This window comes from Chiloscyllium plagiosum, unplaced genomic scaffold (assembly GCF_037043375.1).
Source record: "Chiloscyllium plagiosum isolate Xiang-an unplaced genomic scaffold, Cpla_swu_hap1 HiC_scaffold_8, whole genome shotgun sequence".
NCBI lineage: Eukaryota > Metazoa > Chordata > Chondrichthyes > Orectolobiformes > Hemiscylliidae > Chiloscyllium > Chiloscyllium plagiosum.
Genome location: NW_028270146.1, coordinates 87,351,604 through 87,370,388, shown reverse-complemented (window position 1 = coordinate 87,370,388; position 18,785 = coordinate 87,351,604). Strand labels below are relative to the sequence as shown.

The window sequence follows — 18,785 nt, the reverse complement described above, 5'->3', positions numbered from 1 at the left end:
AAGGCATGGAACGAGGTCTCTTTCCGTACGTTGCAGTCGGCCTGGAGGAAACTTTGGCCAGATTGTGTACTCGAGAGAGACTTCGAGGGTTTTGAGGAGGAGACATCAGTAAATGTAATGAACGAGATTGTGATCCTGGGCCAAAATATGGGCTTGGAGGTCGATGAGGATGATGTGGCGGAGCTGGTGGAGGACCACAGACAAGAACTCAGCACAGAAGATCTTGTTGAATTGCAACAGGAGCAGGTAAAGGTTATGCAGCAGGAGCATTCTGGAGAGGAGGAAGACGAGAGGGAAGATGCATCAAGTGTTCAAATCAAAGACATTTGCAGCAAATGGAGTGATGTGTAGGCTTTTGTTGAGAGGCATCACCCTAACAAAACTGTGACCAACAGGGCAGTGAACATATTAAATGACAATGTGATGTCCCACTTTCGGAAAATTCTGCAACAAAGAAAGAAACAAGTTTCACTGGATCGTTTTCTTGTGGCATCACCAACCTCCAAGAGACAAAAAAGAGAAAAGACTCCGGAAATATCCGAACAATGGGAAAATTGATTCAGTTCGCGAACTTTTCGGTTCGCGAACTGGGTCCCGGAACGGATTAAGTTCGTAAGTGGAGGTGCTACTGTATTACATTGTCAGTGCACATCAGTGATGTTAGAGGTTACATGACAAACTCTGGATAGAGTTGTTGTTGTAAATGATATTATTTTGTAAATATGTCGAAAAATGTTCAATCATCAGTCAAGTTACAAACAGCGTAACACCTAGCCATTTCTATTGATTGTGACCCAAGACATAGCCATCCCTAAGACCCATTATGATGACACCAGATGGTGATAGCTAGTGACCACCCAGTAGCAGCACAAAAGATAATGGAGAAAGAAAGAAAGGAAAATAACAGCCAGAAATGAGACAACAGGAAAAGCCCAGAGTGGGAAAGGAGTGCAGAGAGTGAACAGTGTCAGTCAGCTCCTGGCCTGCTCAGAGTCTGGATACTCTTCTCTTGAGGGGTGAGAAGCCCTGATTCTTTCTGCCCTATTGTGGGCTGCTTTCCTCCTGGAAAAAAGATAGAGGCATATATGAAAATGAGATGAAGGTGGGAGGCAGAACTGATAGTGCTGGCATTGGTGGGGAGCTATCCCAAGCAAGTGAGTAGACAGCGCAGAGGGCATGCAGAGGCAATGCTGTTGGGCATTGGGATGGGTGACAGTGAGTGAGGGAAGGTGTTACGGACAATAGTGAGTTTGGTAGTGCATGAGCCTTACTGGAGGTGGTTAAAGAAGCAGACACAGATTGGATGTGATGTTATCAGAGAGAGGATGATGTACTGCTGCTGGCAGAGTGGAGAAAGTAGTCCTGTGTTGGGCATTCCTCCAGATGGTTGAGACTACATTAATTCAAGTGGCAACTGCAGACCAGGCTGGACTACACTAGTTGATGACCTTGTCTGCTCATTCTGGAGGAAAGGGAAGTCCTCCAGACCTCCCTGTCCACAAAGCAGTGCACCAAATTCCCCTTGTCCAGCATTTCTAAGGCAAATGCCGTAAACCATGTGGTGCAACTCTCGAGTTATGGTGGTGTCAGTCCAAGGGCTCCATGTTTTCTAAAGATTGTACCACGCCAGGGATGCTGCTCAAATTCAGATTCTCAGCAGTGACAAGTTGCTCCAGGATTAATGAGTGGTAAAATAGGGATAGAAATGTTCAAGAGGGATACCACAGCGGCTGGTTAGGGAGGAAAATCTTGTCAAGCTATTCGGCAAAATTCCTTCTAAATAATACCCAAAGGGAGTGTGATTCAGACTAATATTCCCAAAAACAGTATTGCTAAAAATTGTACTGGAAATTCATAAACCAATGATAGAATTTAACATTGGCGATAGAGGTCTTACACATGCCAGCTGGGGAACTGTTGAGAGATCCGGCCTCTCTCCCTTGGCAAAGATCTACTGGAATTAAGCTGACCATCATTGGGACCTTCCTCAGATTTAGGATCCCAGGGGTTCGAACACTGCCCCCTGAGATCTGCTGGCCAATTGGAGGCTGAATGATATCCATGACCAATCTATGCTGATGTTATTGCTCCCACCGGATCCCTACCAAGGGATCTCAGGCCACGGGTGAGTGACAGGAAGTTGGTGGTTATGGAAGTGGCACTGCTAGATTGCGGGGAAGGAGGGCTGTTGGAAGAAAGGGTGCCCACTGGTGCCTTCTCCTTCTGCCAGATCTCTTGATCAGGCACTGAATGCCTTTAAACGGGAGACCTCTCAGAATTTGACAAGCAGCTTTTTGGGTTTGCATTGCACTGGATTAGGCTCTTAAATGGTAATTAATTTCCCATGTAAAGGCCTTAATCAGCATCTGGGACTTCTGTGAGGAGAAAGTGAGGTCTGCAGATGCTGGAGATCAGAGCTGAAAATGTGTTGCTGGAAAAGCGCAGCAGGTCAGGCAGCATCCAGGGAACAGGAGAATCGACGTTTTGGGCATAAGCCCTTCTTCAGGAATGAGGAAAGTTTGTCCAGCAGGCTAAGATAAAAGGTAGGGAGGAGGGACTTGGGGGAGGGGCGTCGGAAATGTGATAGGTGGAAAGAGGTCAAGGTGAGGGTGATAGGTCAGACTGGGGTGGGGGCGTGTGGAGGGGCGGGTCTGTCCTGGTGGTGGTTGGAGGGTCGGGACCTGGACTACACCTACTCCCACCCTGCCCCCTGTAAAAACGCCATCCCATTCTCCCAATTCCTTCGACTCCGCCGCATCTGCTCCCAGGAGGACCAGTTCCAAAAACGTACAACCCAGATGGCCTCCTTCTTCAAGGACCGCAATTCCCCCCCCGACGTGATCGACGATGCCCTCCACCGCATCTCTTCCACTTCCCGCTCCTCCGCCCTTGAGCCCCGCCCCTCCAACCGCCACCAGGACAGAACCCCACTGGTCCTCACCTACCACCCCACCAATCTCCATGTACAGCGCATCATCCGCCGTCATTTCTGCCACCTCCAAACGGACCCCACCACCAAGGATATATTTCCCTCCCCTCCCCTATCAGCATTCCGTAAAGATCACTCCCTCCGTGATTCCCTCGTCAGATCCACACTCCCCACCAACCCAACCTCCACTCCCGGCACCTTCCCCTGCAACCGCAGGAGGTGCAAGACTTGCATCCACACCTCCCTCCTCACCTCCCTCCAAGGCCCCAAAGGAAACTTCCATATCCACCACAGATTCACCTGCACCTCCACACACATCATCTATTGCATCCTCTGCACCCAATGTGGCCTCCTCTATACTTGCGGAGCGTTTCAGGGAACACCTCTGGGACACCCGGACCAACCAACCCAACCACCCTGTGGCTCAACACTTCAACTCCCCCTCCCACTCCACCAAGGATATGCAGGTCTTTGGACTCCTCCATCGCCAGACCACAACAACACGACGGTTGGAGGAAGAGCGCCTCATCTTCCGCCTAGGAACCCTCCAACCACAAGGGATGAACTCGAATTTCACCAGTTTCCTCATTTCCCCTCCCCCCACCTTGTCTCAGTCAAATCCATCGAATCCAGCACCACCTTCCTAACCTGCAATCTTCTTCCTGACCTCTCCGCCCCCACCCCAGTCTGACCTATCACCCTCACCTTGACCTCTTTCCACCTATCACATTTCCGACGCCTCTCCCCCAAGTCCCTCCTCCCTACCTTTTATCTTAGCCTGCTGGACAAACTTTCCTCATTCCTGAAGAAGGGCTTATGCCCAAAACGTCGATTCTCCTGTTCTCTGGATGCTGCCTGACCTGCTGCGCTTTTCCAGCAACACATTTTCAGATCTGGGACTTCTGACCAAGGATCTTCCAAACTCAGACATACTCAAGCTGAGGCAATAAGGCAGTAGTGCCTGCACCCCAACCCTCCTACCAGATTAAATATACCCCCTCCTCACTCCAAATACGCTCTCAAGCGGCATTTAATCCTGCCCTGAGAATCTACCTGCAGTCCTTCAACAGGGAGACTTAGATCAAGAATCTCAGTAACTCGTAAAAGGAATCGGAAATCTTTCTTCAGTCATTAAAACAACAACTTTGGTCAATTTGCAGGACTCTGAAACACCTTAATCCCACCCTGTGTCAGGTATACATCCATAGGCCCCTATCCTAGTGCCACTTATCAGAACTTCCTTGTGTAGCCTATCTTTTTTTCTCTTTTAGGCCTTAGGGCTGAAACTAGGGTAATGGATCCCATCTGTAATTGGAACAAAACTGTAACACAAGGCCTATGCCATCCCATCTGAGCATTGCAAAATGAGATACCTTAGTTTTTCCTCTCCCATCCCAGTTTTCAGAATTTAGCCAAATGCTATTGACTTCAACAATGTGATCATTGCGAGCCTACTGTTTGAAAGAGAACAGGATTAAGCAGGCGGTTGAAGTAATGGTGCTTATTTCTGTCAAAAATGTGAAGAGCCAGCTGCAGATCAATAAATATATTCATTAATGACCTCTTCCTCTGAAGTAAAGCTATTTTCAGTGTAAATTAACACTTTGAATAGAAACCATTTCCTTTCCCTAATGTGTCTGGCCCAATCAATGAATGCTTGCATCACCTCACAGTAATATAATAAAATGAGCTTAGTTTGCTGCTTTGGTCTATGACCATTGGACCAGCTTTTCAGGTCAGTCACTTGACAGCTGTAAGTAGTCAGCATTTCCTGATTTACCGTTATTTCTAAGCTGCTACTTGTAAGGCAAGCTGCTTACTGGCTCATCTCGTTACATTATTAAACAGTGAGGCCACTTTGTTCTTCCTCCTCTCCTGCAGAGTAAAAGTCGTCTCCAGCTTCTCAATTGTCATTCTGCGCTTTGTTTTAATTGGGAAACTTGGCAATGTTCACCTGACACTAAACCACAGCCCACTTGCATTCCAGCTCAATATCATTCCAGACAGCATTGTACTATTTAGTTGTGGCTAATAATCTTCAAAGCCACCAAAAAGAGCATAATAAGTCATTCATCTTATTCCCGTTTGGAAGGTATAACTGAATGGAGATGATTCCCATGAGCACAATTTTCCCATTTTCAGTGGAAGACTTCAGTCAAGTGAAACGTATGGTACCCAGAGCATCATGGCTCAAGTGATTTTTCTCGCACAACCTTCCACTCTTCACCTCATTAATGATGTTGTGCACCCTTTCTCAGGGAATCAGAGCAGGACTTATACATTTAATGGTAAAGTCCTAGGGAGTGTTGCTGAACAAAGAGACCTTGGAGTACAGGTTCAAAGCTCCTTGAAAGTAGACGCAGAGGTAGATAGGATAGTGAAAAAGGTGTTTGGTATGCTCTCCTTTATTGGTCAGAGCATTGAGTATAGAAGTTGGGAGGTCATATTGCGGCTGTACAGGACATTGGTTAGGCCATTTTTGGAATATTGCATGCAATTCTGGTCTCCTTCCTCTAGGAAGGATGTTGTGAAACTTGAAAGGGTTCAGAACAGATTAGATTAGATTCCCTACAGTATGGAAATAGGACCTTCGGCCCAACAAGTCCACACTGACTCTCCGAAGAGTAACCCACCCAGACCCATTCTCCTACCCTATATTTACCCCTGACTAATGCACCTAACATTATGGGTAATTTATCATGGCCAATTCACCTGGCCTGCATGTTTTCTTGGATTGTGGGAGGAAACCAGAGCACCTGGAGAAAACCCACACGGAGAAAATGTGCAAACTGCACATAGACAGTCACCTGAGGCAGGAATTGAACGTGGGTGCCTGGTGCTTGTGAGGCAGCAGTGCTAACCATTCAGCCACCGTACCGCCCTTTACAAGGATGTTGCCAGGGTTGGAGGATTTGAGCTACAGGGAGAGGCTGAACAGGTTGGGGCTGTTTTTCCTGGAGCGTCGGAGGCTGAGGGGTGACCATATAGAGGTTTATAAAATCATGAGGGGCATGAATAGGATAAATAGACAAGGTCTTTTCCCTGGGGTGGGGGAGTCCAGAACTAGAGGGCATAGGTTTAGGGTGAGAGGGAAAAGATATAAAAGAGACCTAAGGGGCAACTTTTTCATGCAGAGGGTGATGTGTGTATGGAATGAGCTGCAGAGGAAGTGGTGGAGGCTGGCACAATTACAACATTTAAAAGGCATCTGGATGGGTATATAAATAGGAAGGGTTTAGAGGGATATGGACTGGGTACTGGCAAAGGGGACTAGATTAGGTTGGGATATCTGGTTGGCATGGACGACTTGAACTGAAGGGTCTGTTTCTGTGCTGTACTTCTCTCTGACTCTATAAATCGCCTGACAGGAGAGATGCTCGTCACTGTCAGGACCAGCCGGCGTTCACACCTCTGGCTGCCATGATCGTAGCCCAAGCTACACTGCACTTCAGATGCTGCTAGGTAGGACTTGGCCCTCAACTCAAGCCACCCCATATTCAGCGCAAGAGATACAGGAAAGGAGAGCTCACAGCCTGTGTTACAGAGACCTGGAGGTGCTGATGGACAAAATGGGCGGAGAGGAACGGGAGTCCTTTCTCCGACAGACTGCCACAGGAGGCCACACCATCAGGGCAAGCCACCATCCAGACACAAACTGCAGCCATGTTCTGGGTGAAGCTGGAAGCGAAGCAGTGCATAAGGAAAGTTGGCAATCCTCGGAGTACCACGAAGGTGAATTGCCATCATCTTCTTTTGGTCAAAGGGCCACCTCCGGTATCCAATTGGCCACAGTACATTCCTCTCATGGACCACAATTTTCAGGATCGCGTGCATCATGTCCAGCCAATGGCTTTTAGCCACCTTACCTTCCCAAACAATTAACCCTTGCTGCCCTCTATGCTTCCTACTCCATCAGTGGGGATTCCTCACCACCTCTTCTGCTCGTGTAGCATCACTAACTGCACTTCAATTCATTCAGCCCCTCCTTTTGTCTCCTTGCAGGAAGAATTGGCCTACTACCATTGCTGGGAGGCCCCTGCAAACAGGCAAAAGTGAGGACTGCAGATGCTGGAGATCAGAGTCCAGATTAGAGTGGTGCTGGAAAAGCACAGTAGGTCAGGCGGCATTCGAGGAGCAGGAAAATCGACGTTTCGGGCAAAAGCCCTTCATCTGGAATCCCTTGAAACATCGATGTACCTGCTCCTCGGATGCTGCCTGACCTGCTGTGCTTTTCCAGCACCACTCTAATCTAGACCCTGCAAGCAGGGCACACCACAGAACAGGCTTCCTCCATCCCAGCTGTGGAAGTTGGAGCTACATTTAGACATAGGATGAAGCAGAACATTTACTGATGGTGCATAGGTGGCACAGTTCAAATGCCATTGTCAATAACTTTTCACTTTTGTAAGTATAAGTTCACTCGCACAGTGGGCATGGCTGCTGTGGTTAGTTGGTGCTGATGGACCTGGCTGAGTCACGTCCATGTGAGAGCGATGAGCAGCCTCTTCAAGGATGAATGACGTTGCCATGGCCAAGCCTTGCTCATTTCTCACAGGGAAGCGACACCATCACTGCAGGCAGCTGCACGCACCAGAGATTCTTGAACAGTGACGTTGGTGACTGCAGCCAAGGCAACGCACGTTAATGCCAACAATGAGATGAAACAGGATGTGCAGGGAATGTGCCAAAGCCTGGCCTACACATGTTATTACACCCACCTTGTCAGTGAGTGAATGGAGTCAGAGTTTATCTTTGCAGGGAAGGTTCACTCAAAATGCTTTTCAGAGGAGCACACTGCCATTCAAGGCTGTGAGATGTACCATGGGCAGTTCACATGCCACTCACTCTCCCTTATAATGCACTGGGCTGCAGATAAAAGCCACTCAAAGCACTGCCTCTTGCAGGTTAAAAGATGCTTGAGCACTTCAGGGAAACCTAGCAGTTTACAGACAGTCAGAAGGATTACTAATGATGGAAGATGCGAAAACAGAACCCTCAAGGCTCCTCTCAAACCTGTTGGCTCATGGGGGAGTTCCCTGCACCATACTTGGCAATCATATACCGATAGGTGCCTTAGACCTAGATAAACATGAAGTCATGTGATATTAGTGCTCAGTTACACTGATTGATGCCTTTCCCCCAATGGTCCGCTGCACCACCCGAAGATATCCAGTGTACAATCAGATGGCTAATGAGATATTTATCCAGCAGCACAAAAGATTAAGGACTGCAAAAATATCAAATTCCACTTACCTTAGTGCTAAGCAGGAGCTGGTTGTTATATTCCCAATGGGATATCAACTAATTGATGGAAGCCCCAGCAAGCCCAGTGTAGTCATCCTGAAAGGTGCCTGCAATGAAATGACCTCTGGCATCAGGTTTGATTTTGCATTGCACCGTCATGCTCTCTCTCCTGATTAATATCCCAACCTTCAGCCTTGGAATGTTGTCATCATTGCCACATTTTGTCTGCAACTGGGACATTCCCCTGTTATTTTTGCTGCGGTTGCGAAGGGCACAACATATCACGATGATGAGGGTTGCCCTTCTGGCTAAGCTGCAAGGTCCGACTGGCGGGTGCAAGCACCAAAATCTCACCTCATGGAGGACTAGAGTTTGTTCCTTGGTGAACGTACGAGTAGTGTTGTTTCTTCATTCAGCATCAGTCAGGGTGGCACGGTGGCTCAGTGATTAACACTGTAGCCTCACAGCATCAGGGACCTGCATTCGATTCCAACCTCGGGCGACTGTCTGTGTGGAGTTTACACGTTCTCACTGCACCTACATGGGTGTGCTCTGGTTTCCTCCCACAGTCCATGGAGGTGCAGGTTAGGAAGACTGGCCAGGCTAAATTGTCCGTGGATGTGCAGGCTAGGTGGAAATACAGGGATACAAGGATAGGTTGAGGTGCTCCTTTAGAGGGTCAGTGTGGACTCAAAGGGCCAAATGGCCTGCTTGTGCACTGGAGCGATTCAATGATTCAGTCTGACAGTTTCATATAGGTATCATGAGCCATGTTGGAGAGGTGTAACCTTATTCTCCCAGCAGCCCGTACGTCCAGAGGGGCTTGGAGAAAAACAACGAGCAATGTAAAAGCTGTGGAAGCATCCAGGATGTCTGGGACTGATCTCCAGAATATAGCACCTATGGTCACATTTGGTTTGAACATCGATGGATTAGAAGCTCCCTCTGTTGAGGAACAAATTGCTGGCAGTGTGACCTATCAGCAGTGTGGAAAGCTGTCAATAGCACCCCAGATCTGGGCCAAGCCAGTGGAGAATCCCAAAGCCTGAGCTGCTGGACTCTCCTTAGTGGGGGGGAAGGATATGATGAGTTGTGCTTTGGAGGAATTGGCACCAGTAGCATCCCGGCTACACTAATGGGTTGAGGATTGGGAGGTAACACAATGTGTTCGAAAGTGTTTAAACAGCTGGAAGGAGTGGTGCACTATCTTTGGTGTTTGCATTTTGCCCATTGTGGGGCATACCCCCGAGATGATAATACTGCCCCTTCCTTACCTCCCTCTCGCACTGTTAAAACCAAACTCCTACCATCGTCTCACCTCCTAGAGGCGCCAAAAAGCCCTTGCCAAAAGTTCCCAAAACCACCTCACTCTATCAAACCCTTATTGTGATCCTGCCTGCACAACCTGATAAAAAATCAACATTGAACCACATAAATTATCTCAGATTACAACGGGATCTTGATCAGATGGGCCAATGGGCTGAGGTGTGGCAGATGGAGGTTAATTCAGATAAATGGGAGGTGCTGCATTTTGGAAAAGCAAATCTTAGCAGGCCTTATACACTTAATGGTAAGGTCCAAGGGAGATTTTCTAAACAAAGAGACCTTGGAGTGCAGGTTCAAAGCTTCTTGAAAGTGGAGTTGCAGGTAGATAGGATAGTGAAGAAGGCGTTTGGTGTGCTTTCCTTTATTGGTCAGAGTATTGAGTACAGGAGTTGGGTGGTCATGTTGTGGCTGTACAGGACATTGGTTAGGCCACTGTTGGAATATTGCGTGCAATTCTGGTCTCCTTCTTATCAGAAGGATGTTGTGAAACTTGAAAGGGTTCAGAAAAGATTTACAAGGAAGTTGCCAGGGATGGAGGATTTGAGCTATAGGGAGAGGCTGAACAGGCTGGGGCTGTTTTCCCTGTATTGTCAGAGGCTGAGGGGTGACCTTATAGAGGTTTATAAAATCATGAAGGGCATGGAAAGGATAAATAGACAAAGCCTCTTCCCTAGGGTGGAGGAGTCTAGAACTAGAGGGCATAGGTTTAGGGTGAGAGGGGAAAATAAGAGAGACCTATGGGACAATTTCTTTCATGCAGAGGGTGGTGCGTGTGTGGAATGAGCTGCCAGAGGAAGTGGTGGAGGCTGGTACAATAACGATATTAAAAAGATATCTGATGGGTATATGAATAGGAAGGATTTGGAGGGATATGGCCCTTGTGCTGGCAAATGGGTCTAGATTCGGTTGGAATGTCTGGTCAGCATGGATAAGTTGGACCGAAGAGTGTGTTTCTGTGCTGTACATCTCTATGATTCTTTGACTCTATGACATAGACTGTGGACCTATACCCAGCTGAAGGCTCTACTAATGGGTCAGTTGAAATTGGGCTTGTTCATTACACATTCTTATTACTTCATTACAACGTTTCAATTGACTTTGCTTTCTTGGCATTTTTTAAACAAACTTGGAAGCTGCATTGATTCAGTAATTGATTTATTTCCAGCCCACATAGCATTTGACAATACATGAACTGATCTTAAATTAGTCATCAGTCTCAGTGAGGAAATGCCGGGGTTGCGTAAAAATGTGGTTGATGTTGTCTTTATTGACTTTAAAAAGGCATTTGATAAAGTACAACATAACACACCTGTTAGTAAAATTGAAGCCCTTGGGTTTTAATGCACAGTGGCAATGTGTGCACAAGATTATGCAAGGGACAGAAAGCAGTGAGTGGTAATTAACATTTGCTTGCAGACTGGTGGGATGCATACAAAGTTGTCCCTGCCTCTGGTATACTCATCTGAAAGAAAATCTGATCTCAGAAGCTAAGCAGACTCAGACCTGGATGGGAGACTGCTTGGAAGTACTCAGTGCAGTAAGGTAAATAGGGGGTCGCTATTTGATGGTTCAAATCCCATCAATTCTAGGGGTGTGCCATAACTTGCTGGGATAGGTTGGTTAAAATGATCCACAAAGGTACATCAAAGTGTGTGTATGATACAAAGCCTGGAAATATGGTATTTATGAAGTAGATTCTGACAGACTCCAAAATGACTGGGAGACAAGTTAGAGAAGAAATCTAGCCCAAACATATGAAGAAATATATTGGCAGATGGAATAAGGAATGGTAATTTAAAGTAAATGTTCTAATTTAAAAATGGTGAAAGGTGAATCCTTTGTAGCAAATCTCTGAAGGTGGCAAGACATATTCAGAAGTCTGTTTAATAAAGCTTGCGTTACAATTGGCATTAATAATTAATTAATTTTCCTGCAGCAGATGTTACTGACCTATGCTTCAGAATTATGTATTAAAGCAACAGCAAAATGCTCAGATAAATTGTGGTAGATGAGTAGTTTTTACTAAATCTGTCCCTTCAAAGAGTAATTAATAAAGTGCGAATCTGAACAGCTTTGTGCCAGCCCTCTGAGAGTTAAGGAAACCAAATGGTCAATAATAACGACTGGGAATGAGCTGGGCCTAATTAGTGTTCTAGTTAGAAAGATGAGTTGTCAGGCTCCCTTGTGGCAGTGTTCATACCCCTGCACCAGGAGGCCCGGGTTCAAGTCCCACCTGCTTCAGAGGTGTGTAATAACATCTCTGAACAAGTTGATTAGAAAAATAGATTACTTTTTTTTTAAAAAAAGGATGAGTTGTTAAAGGTGTGCCATAAGCAGATGGTGATGCATTGGGTCTGATCTATCATCGATCCAGATGTTTTGATGTTTCTGTTACTACTTGCTGGCTGATTGCCATTGGAATTGTTTGGTTGGATGTGGTTCACATTAATACTGTGAATCAAAGCAGGCAGGAAATTGAGGTTAAGATCATTACGAGGTCAGCTATGACACAAAAGCAAAACACTGTAAAATCCTCTGATGAAAGATCATCAACCTAAAGTCTTACCTCTTGTTTCCCCGTTGGGATCTTTTTTTGTTCTTATATCAGATCATGCATGATAGTATTGAACAGCAGAAAGGATTCAATGGGCCAGTGGTTTCCTCCTGCTCTTATTTCTTATGGATCAACAGACCAAAGTGCAATAGTGTATAGAACATCAAAGGTCACATGAGAGAAGAGGCATGAATGATATGGAGGAGTTTGGGGGGAATAAGGAGAGTGACATTGGCCCATACAGAGTAGGCACCATTTGAAGAATGAGAACATTAATCAGTGTATAATGAGGTGTAGTATCAGTAAATTTTCCGAATTCCCGCATGCATGTCCTTGCTACTTTACAGTTGTTATTATAGAATTAAATAGCGCAGAAGTCAAGCAACCAATGTGTTTGGTCTTAGATTTTTCCACTTGTTTATCCTTTAGGAAATGTCATGCTTATTCCAGCCATATCAAGTTTTACACAGACATCCTGTTCACTTAACATTAGAACCACACAGGTGTAAAGAAAAAGACTTGTATTTTTGGATCACACCTTCACATCTACAGGATGTCCCAGAGTGATTGATAGCCAGTGAAGTACCTTTGGAGTATCACAGAAAGTCAATTTGTGCAGTGTAATCTCCTTCAAATGACAATGACCCAATAATCTGTTTTCCTGGTGCTGACTGAGGGATAAGGATACTGGGAAGAACTACATTGTTCTTCTTACTATGCCATGGGATCTTTTACATCTACCTAAGAGAAAAGACTGAACCTCAGTTTCTTATTTCATTTAAAATGTGTTGGCTCTGACAGTGTAGCACTGTCACTGTATTGCACTGGAGTATTGGCCTATATCATTGAATCCCTACAGTTTAGAAGCAGATCATTCAGCCCATTCCACCCCCCTGAAGAGCATCCCACCCAGATGCACCCTCCCCCATCCCGTAACTCTGCATTTCCCATGGCTACTCCACTAACCTGCACATCTTTGGACTGTGGGAGGAAACCCACACAGACACAGGGAGAATGTGCAAACTCCACACAGACAGTTGCCTGAGGGTGGAATTGAACCCGGGTCACTGGTGCTGTGAGGCAGCAGTGCTAACTACTGAACCACCATGTCACCCTTAAGAGTCATAGAATCCCTACAGTGGGGAAGCCAGCCATTTGGCCCACACCAACTACCTGAAGAGCATCCCACCCAGACACACATCCCCTCCCCCACCCTATTCATGTAAACCTGCATTTCCCATGGCTAATCCACCTAGACTGCACATCCCTGAACACCAGGGGTAGTTTAGCTTGCCAATCCACCTGACCTGCACATCTTTGGACTGTGGGAGGAAACCGAAGCACCCGGAGGAAACCCACGCAGACATGGGGAGAATCTGCAAACTCCATACAGTCTCCAGTCCTGAAATGGGTCTTGAACTCGCAATCTTCCTGCTCAGAGGTGAGAGCTATAGGTGACAACATCAATAAGATTTCCCAGCAGATTTCATGTGGTTAGGGTCAAACAGAGGTTAGAAGCTCTCAGTGTGTAGACATGATTTGGAAGTGCCAGTGTTGGACTGGGGTGGACAAAGTTAAAAAATCACACAACACCAGGTTATACTCCAACAGGTTTATTCAGACATTCTAGCTTTTGGAGTGCTCCAAATGCTAGTGCTACCAAATAAACCTGTTGGACTATAACCTGGTGTTGTGTGATTTTTAACTATATCAGTGTGTAGAGGCAGACATACAGCTATGACTTTCATCAAATTAGCTAACTAATGGCCAGAGGGTGAGCTTGAGACCCCACTGAGGATAGTGGACAGAGTCTGGAAGCTGAAGATGGTCAGGAAGAGGCCCTTTGGCAGCAAAGAGCCAATAGGCTTCCTTATCAGGAGAAGCTGAGAGAGGATGCACCAAGGAGGTTACCTCTAACTCTTTAAATTTTACAGTTATAAAAATTCCCTCAGAACCAGGGTTACCAGTCTGTAAGGGACACGTCTGCAAGGGTGGCCTGCAATTGCAACTGAAACTAAGCAGGCAGGCAGAGCGTCTGCCAATGGCTTTAAGTGGCTATTTAACAAGTTTAATTGGCCACCCATTGCTTATGAAGGGTAACCTGCCAATCTGCTTCACACCTCCGTGAGAATTTTCGCATCTGCCCACCTCAATGCCTACCAGCAGAGAAATGCTGGAACTCTTTCATAGAGATGAACACTGTGGAAAAATGTCAGAGACGAAGCAAGTTTTATGGAAGAGTCAGGGAAAGGGGAGGGGAGGTAAGAATAAAAAGGAAGGTCTGTGATTATGTGGAAAACTCGAGAGAACAAATGACAAGAGGTGACGACAACAGGACAAATTAAGAAACGTAGAAGCTAAACCCCAGTGGATAAAATATTGTTTACTCAGTTGTGGGACACGAATGTTGCTGGCTGGCCAGCAATTATTGCCCAACTCTATTTGTCCTTGAGGAGATGGTGGTGAGCTGTCTTCCTGACCCACTGCAATCCTAATTGCTCTAATCTCTCTTCTTATGCCAGGCCTGCTATCACATGAACAAGTCTAATAAATCTTAGTTGCACTCCCTCTGTAGCTAGAACATCCTTCCCCAGATAAGGAGATCAAAACTGCGCACACTATTCCAGGTGCAGTCTCATCAAGGCCCAATACAATTGCAGCAAGTCATCTCTGCTCCTGTACTCAAATCCTCTCACGACACTATGAACAATGGATACATTTAGACGTCCAAACAGCCACTAACTGGGTGTGGAGCAACCCCCTTCTACACTTCTAAACAGACATAGCAGAAGCATTCTCAAAAAGTTGCTGCCCGAAGAAAAACAGGAATCAGAGATTATAATCTGAAATTATTAAACTCCATGTTGAGTCTGGAAAGCTATGAAATGCCGAATTCAAGGATAACGTGCTGTTCCTGAAATTTTATTGAACTTCATTGGAACCTTGAAGGACATTGAGGACAGAGAGTTTAACCACTTGTGAGAAAGTGTCCTTACCATGGGAAATGATTGCACAGTTTCCATTCTACAGGTATCTATAATATTGGTGGATTATCAACCAAGATAAAGAGTTTAGGGTTACAACAAAGATTAATCACAACTGAGAATGGAAAATGATTTTCATTGTGAATATTTAATATGGAAAATGGGAGGAATGGAATATGTGTTAGGCTGTCTTTTTTTCCTTCATTGTTGGGATTTGGAAAGCCACTGGTAAAGGCAATGTTTATTGTCCATTCTTAATTGCCCTTAAGTAGTATCACCTTCTTGAGCCGCTATAATTCATGTGGTGCAGGTATTCAGTAATGTTCGGAAGAGAGTTCAGGATTGACAGTGAATGGTTTCAAGTCAGGATAGTGTGTGAACTGGAGGAGCCCCTTGGATACAGTGGTGTCCCCAGGTATCTCCTGCCCTTATTCATCCAGGTGACAGAGATCACAGATGCACCTTCTGGATGGTGCCCACTGCTGCTGGCAGTGGAGGATTTGAGTGCTAAAGTGTAGAAGTGGGTTGCTCCAGTTAGTGACTGTATTATGAGCATTGCCATATTAGTGTAGGTGGTTTAGCAAGCATTCGAGATGGTTTCCTAAAAGAAAGCTCAGGGCCGAAAAGGTGGCCCTGTGGAAAATTAATTTGCGATAGGTGTGATCAGATGTTGGGTCTTCCTTTCTGAACAACTACAACGTTTAAAAGGCATCTGGATGGGTATATGAATAGGAAGGGTTTAGAGGGACATGGGCCAAGTGCTGGCAAATGGGACTAGATTAGGTTAGGATATCTGGTCGGCATGGCCGAGTTGGACTGAAGGGTCTGTTTCCATGCTGTACATCTCTATGTCTGCATGACTCTAAGAGTAAGGACTTTGTAAATTTTTCAAAGTAGCCTTCCTGTCAGTTCCATTTGTCAAGGCACAGAGGAGGAGTGAATAGCTGGATGAAATGGGAAAAAGTGGAACGAGTGATTTTTTGGGTAATGAAAAGTTCCTCTGTGTACCACAGGACCGGAAGAAAGCATATTGAAATGAAAGAGCAGGAACTGCCATGCCCTGGCAGTTTGTGGTTTTGCTGACTCTGTTTGGCTATCTTGCTGGAGGTTTTATGACATGACAAATTGGATAGGGAACTAATTAGTCTTGGACTAGCAGTGAGGCAACCTTTCTTTGCAAACTTTGATATATTTAGAATTTGCAAATAGAAACAAAGCAAAGGGAAAAAAATAGACAAAAAAAATCCTTCAAGGATTTCCCTCTTCCAACCCCATCTCCTGTGCACCCACCTTGCTGGTCACTCCAAGGCAAACCTCAAGAGTTTAACCCCCAACAGTGTAGGAACAAAATACCAATGAGCCCCATTTGCAGACTGCTCACAAACCTTGTTGCATTTTTACTCTTGATATTTTTAATCACCATCTCATTCTCAGTGCTTTTACAATTTTGCTCAGAGGGTGACGTGTTTGTGATATCATTTATCGAAGATGGCCATTTAAAAGAGCTGATATAACGTGGTTAAAGAGGTAATTACACATCTACCAGAAAGACGATTGGATGAGATGGGTAGGCGGAGAAATGGGATCACCAGATCAGGCCTGCTGAGTTCAATCAAAATCTTCTCTTTAAAGATTGTGTTGTTGTGATAGCAGAGTGCTGAGGAGCCAGTATTAATGAGTAAAAGTAATGTACATGTCCTTTACAAATGACTCGTACACTTTGTGGAACATATGCATGTTACAGCATCCCCTTGTGCCATCCACTCAAGATTGACTCAGTTGACAATCCCCATTGGGGATCACAGGCTTTTTTGTAACATTAGCAGAATCACCATACTCACAGTATTCAGGCAACAACTAAATCACAATCAATGTTGACATTATTTTGGAATATTTTGCAAAAAATACATATCATTGTTTTAAAAAATCCTTATATACTTATATACTGAAGCATTTCCGTACAGTTTTTGCACATCAATAACAGACTACATCTAAGGGGCTTGCTGGGCAATTTCGGAATGCATTTAAGAGTTGACTGCATTGCTATGTGTCATATTTAAAGTTAAAAATCACACAACACCAGATTATAGCACAACAGGTTTAATTGGAAGCACACTAGCTTTCGGAGCGTCGCTCCTTCATCATGTGATTATGGAGGACACAATTGTAAGGCACAGAATTTATAGCAAAAATTTACAGTGTGATGTAACTGAAATTATACATTGAAAAATACCTTGATTGTCTGTTGAGTCTTTCATCTGTTTGAATACCATGATAGTTTCACTACTTTCATGTGTAAATCACAAAACCATTTTTTAAAAGTTGCATTCTCAGCAGGTACCAGAATGATTATATCTAATACACTGAACAGGTTATCTAACCCACACAAAGACCAAAATATTCCTTTTGCTTTACATGCTGATGCTCCAGACTATATTGAAGACATTCTTGAGGGTGATCTGTTAAAACTTGCCCAAAGCAAAATTTGCAATCAGTAACTGCTGAAGGTGAGCAACTACAAGAGTTGTGAAAGGTTAATTATCCAGGAATGGCCTGACATCATTAAAGATTCATTTACTTTGGTCCCATGGACATAAACGTGATATATTATGATCAGTCATTTTCAAGGGCAAATAAATTCTAAAACCTAACTTATTATACAAATGTAAAAACTTGGAGGTGGAGCAGGCATTTGATCCCTCAAGCCTGCTCTGCCATTCAATATGATCATGATTGTCATCTAATTCAGTCTGGATTAGTGGTGCTGGAAGAGCACAGCAGTTCAGGCAGCATCCAAGGAGCTTCGAAATCGACGTTTCGGGCAAAAGCCCTTCATCAGGAATAAAGGCAGTGAGCCTGGAGCGTAGAGAGATAAGCTAGAGGAGGGTGGGGGTGGGGAGAAAGTAGCATAGAGTACAATGGGTGAGTGGGGGAGGGGATGAAGGTGATAGGTTAGGGAGGAGAGGGTGGAGTGGATAGTTGGAAAAGGAAATAGGCAGGTAGGACAAGTCCGGACAAGTCAAGGGGACAGTGCTGAGCTGGAAGTTTAGAACTAGGGTGAGGTGGGTGAAGGGAGCTTTTGAAGTCCACATTGATGCCCTGGGGTTGAAGTGTTCCGAGGCGGAAGATGAGGCGTTCTTCCTCCAGGCATCTGGTGGTGAGGGAGCGGCGGTGAAGGAGGCCCAGGACCTCCATGTCCTCGGCAGAGTGGGAGGGGGAGTTGAAATGTTGGGCCACGGGGCGGTGTGGTTGATTGGTGCGGGTGTCCTGGAGATGTTCCCTAAAGCGCTCTGCTAGGAGGCACCCAGTCTCCCCAATGTAGAGGAGACCGCATCGGGAGCAACAGATACAATAAATGATATTAGTGGATATGCAAGTAAAACTTTGATGGATGTGGAAGGCTCCTTTAGGGCCTTGGATAGAGGTGAGGTAGGAGGTGTGGGCACAGGTTTTACAGTTCCTGCGGTGGCAGGAGAAAGTGCCAGGATGGGAGGGTGGGTCATAGGGGGGCGTGGACCTGACCAGGTAGTCACAGAGGGAACGGTCTTTGCGGAAGGCGGAAAGGGGTGAGGAGGGAAATATATCCCTGGTGGTGGGGTCTGTTTGGAGGTGGCGGAAATGTCGGCAGATGATTTGGTTTATGCGAAGGTTGGTGGGGTGGAAGGTGAGCACCAGGGGCATTCTGTCCTTGTTACGGTTGGAGGGGTGGGGTCTGAGGGCGGAGGTGCAAGATGTGGACGAGATACGT

The 18,785-nt window shown here is 45.6% G+C and overlaps 1 protein-coding gene across 1 annotated transcript in view; it reads left to right on the top strand.

Moving 5' to 3' along the window:
- LOC122553793 (deubiquitinase DESI2) overlaps positions 1 to 18,785 on the top strand; it is a 249,902-nt gene that overhangs the window by 124,842 nt on the left and 106,275 nt on the right. The window lies entirely within an intron of this gene.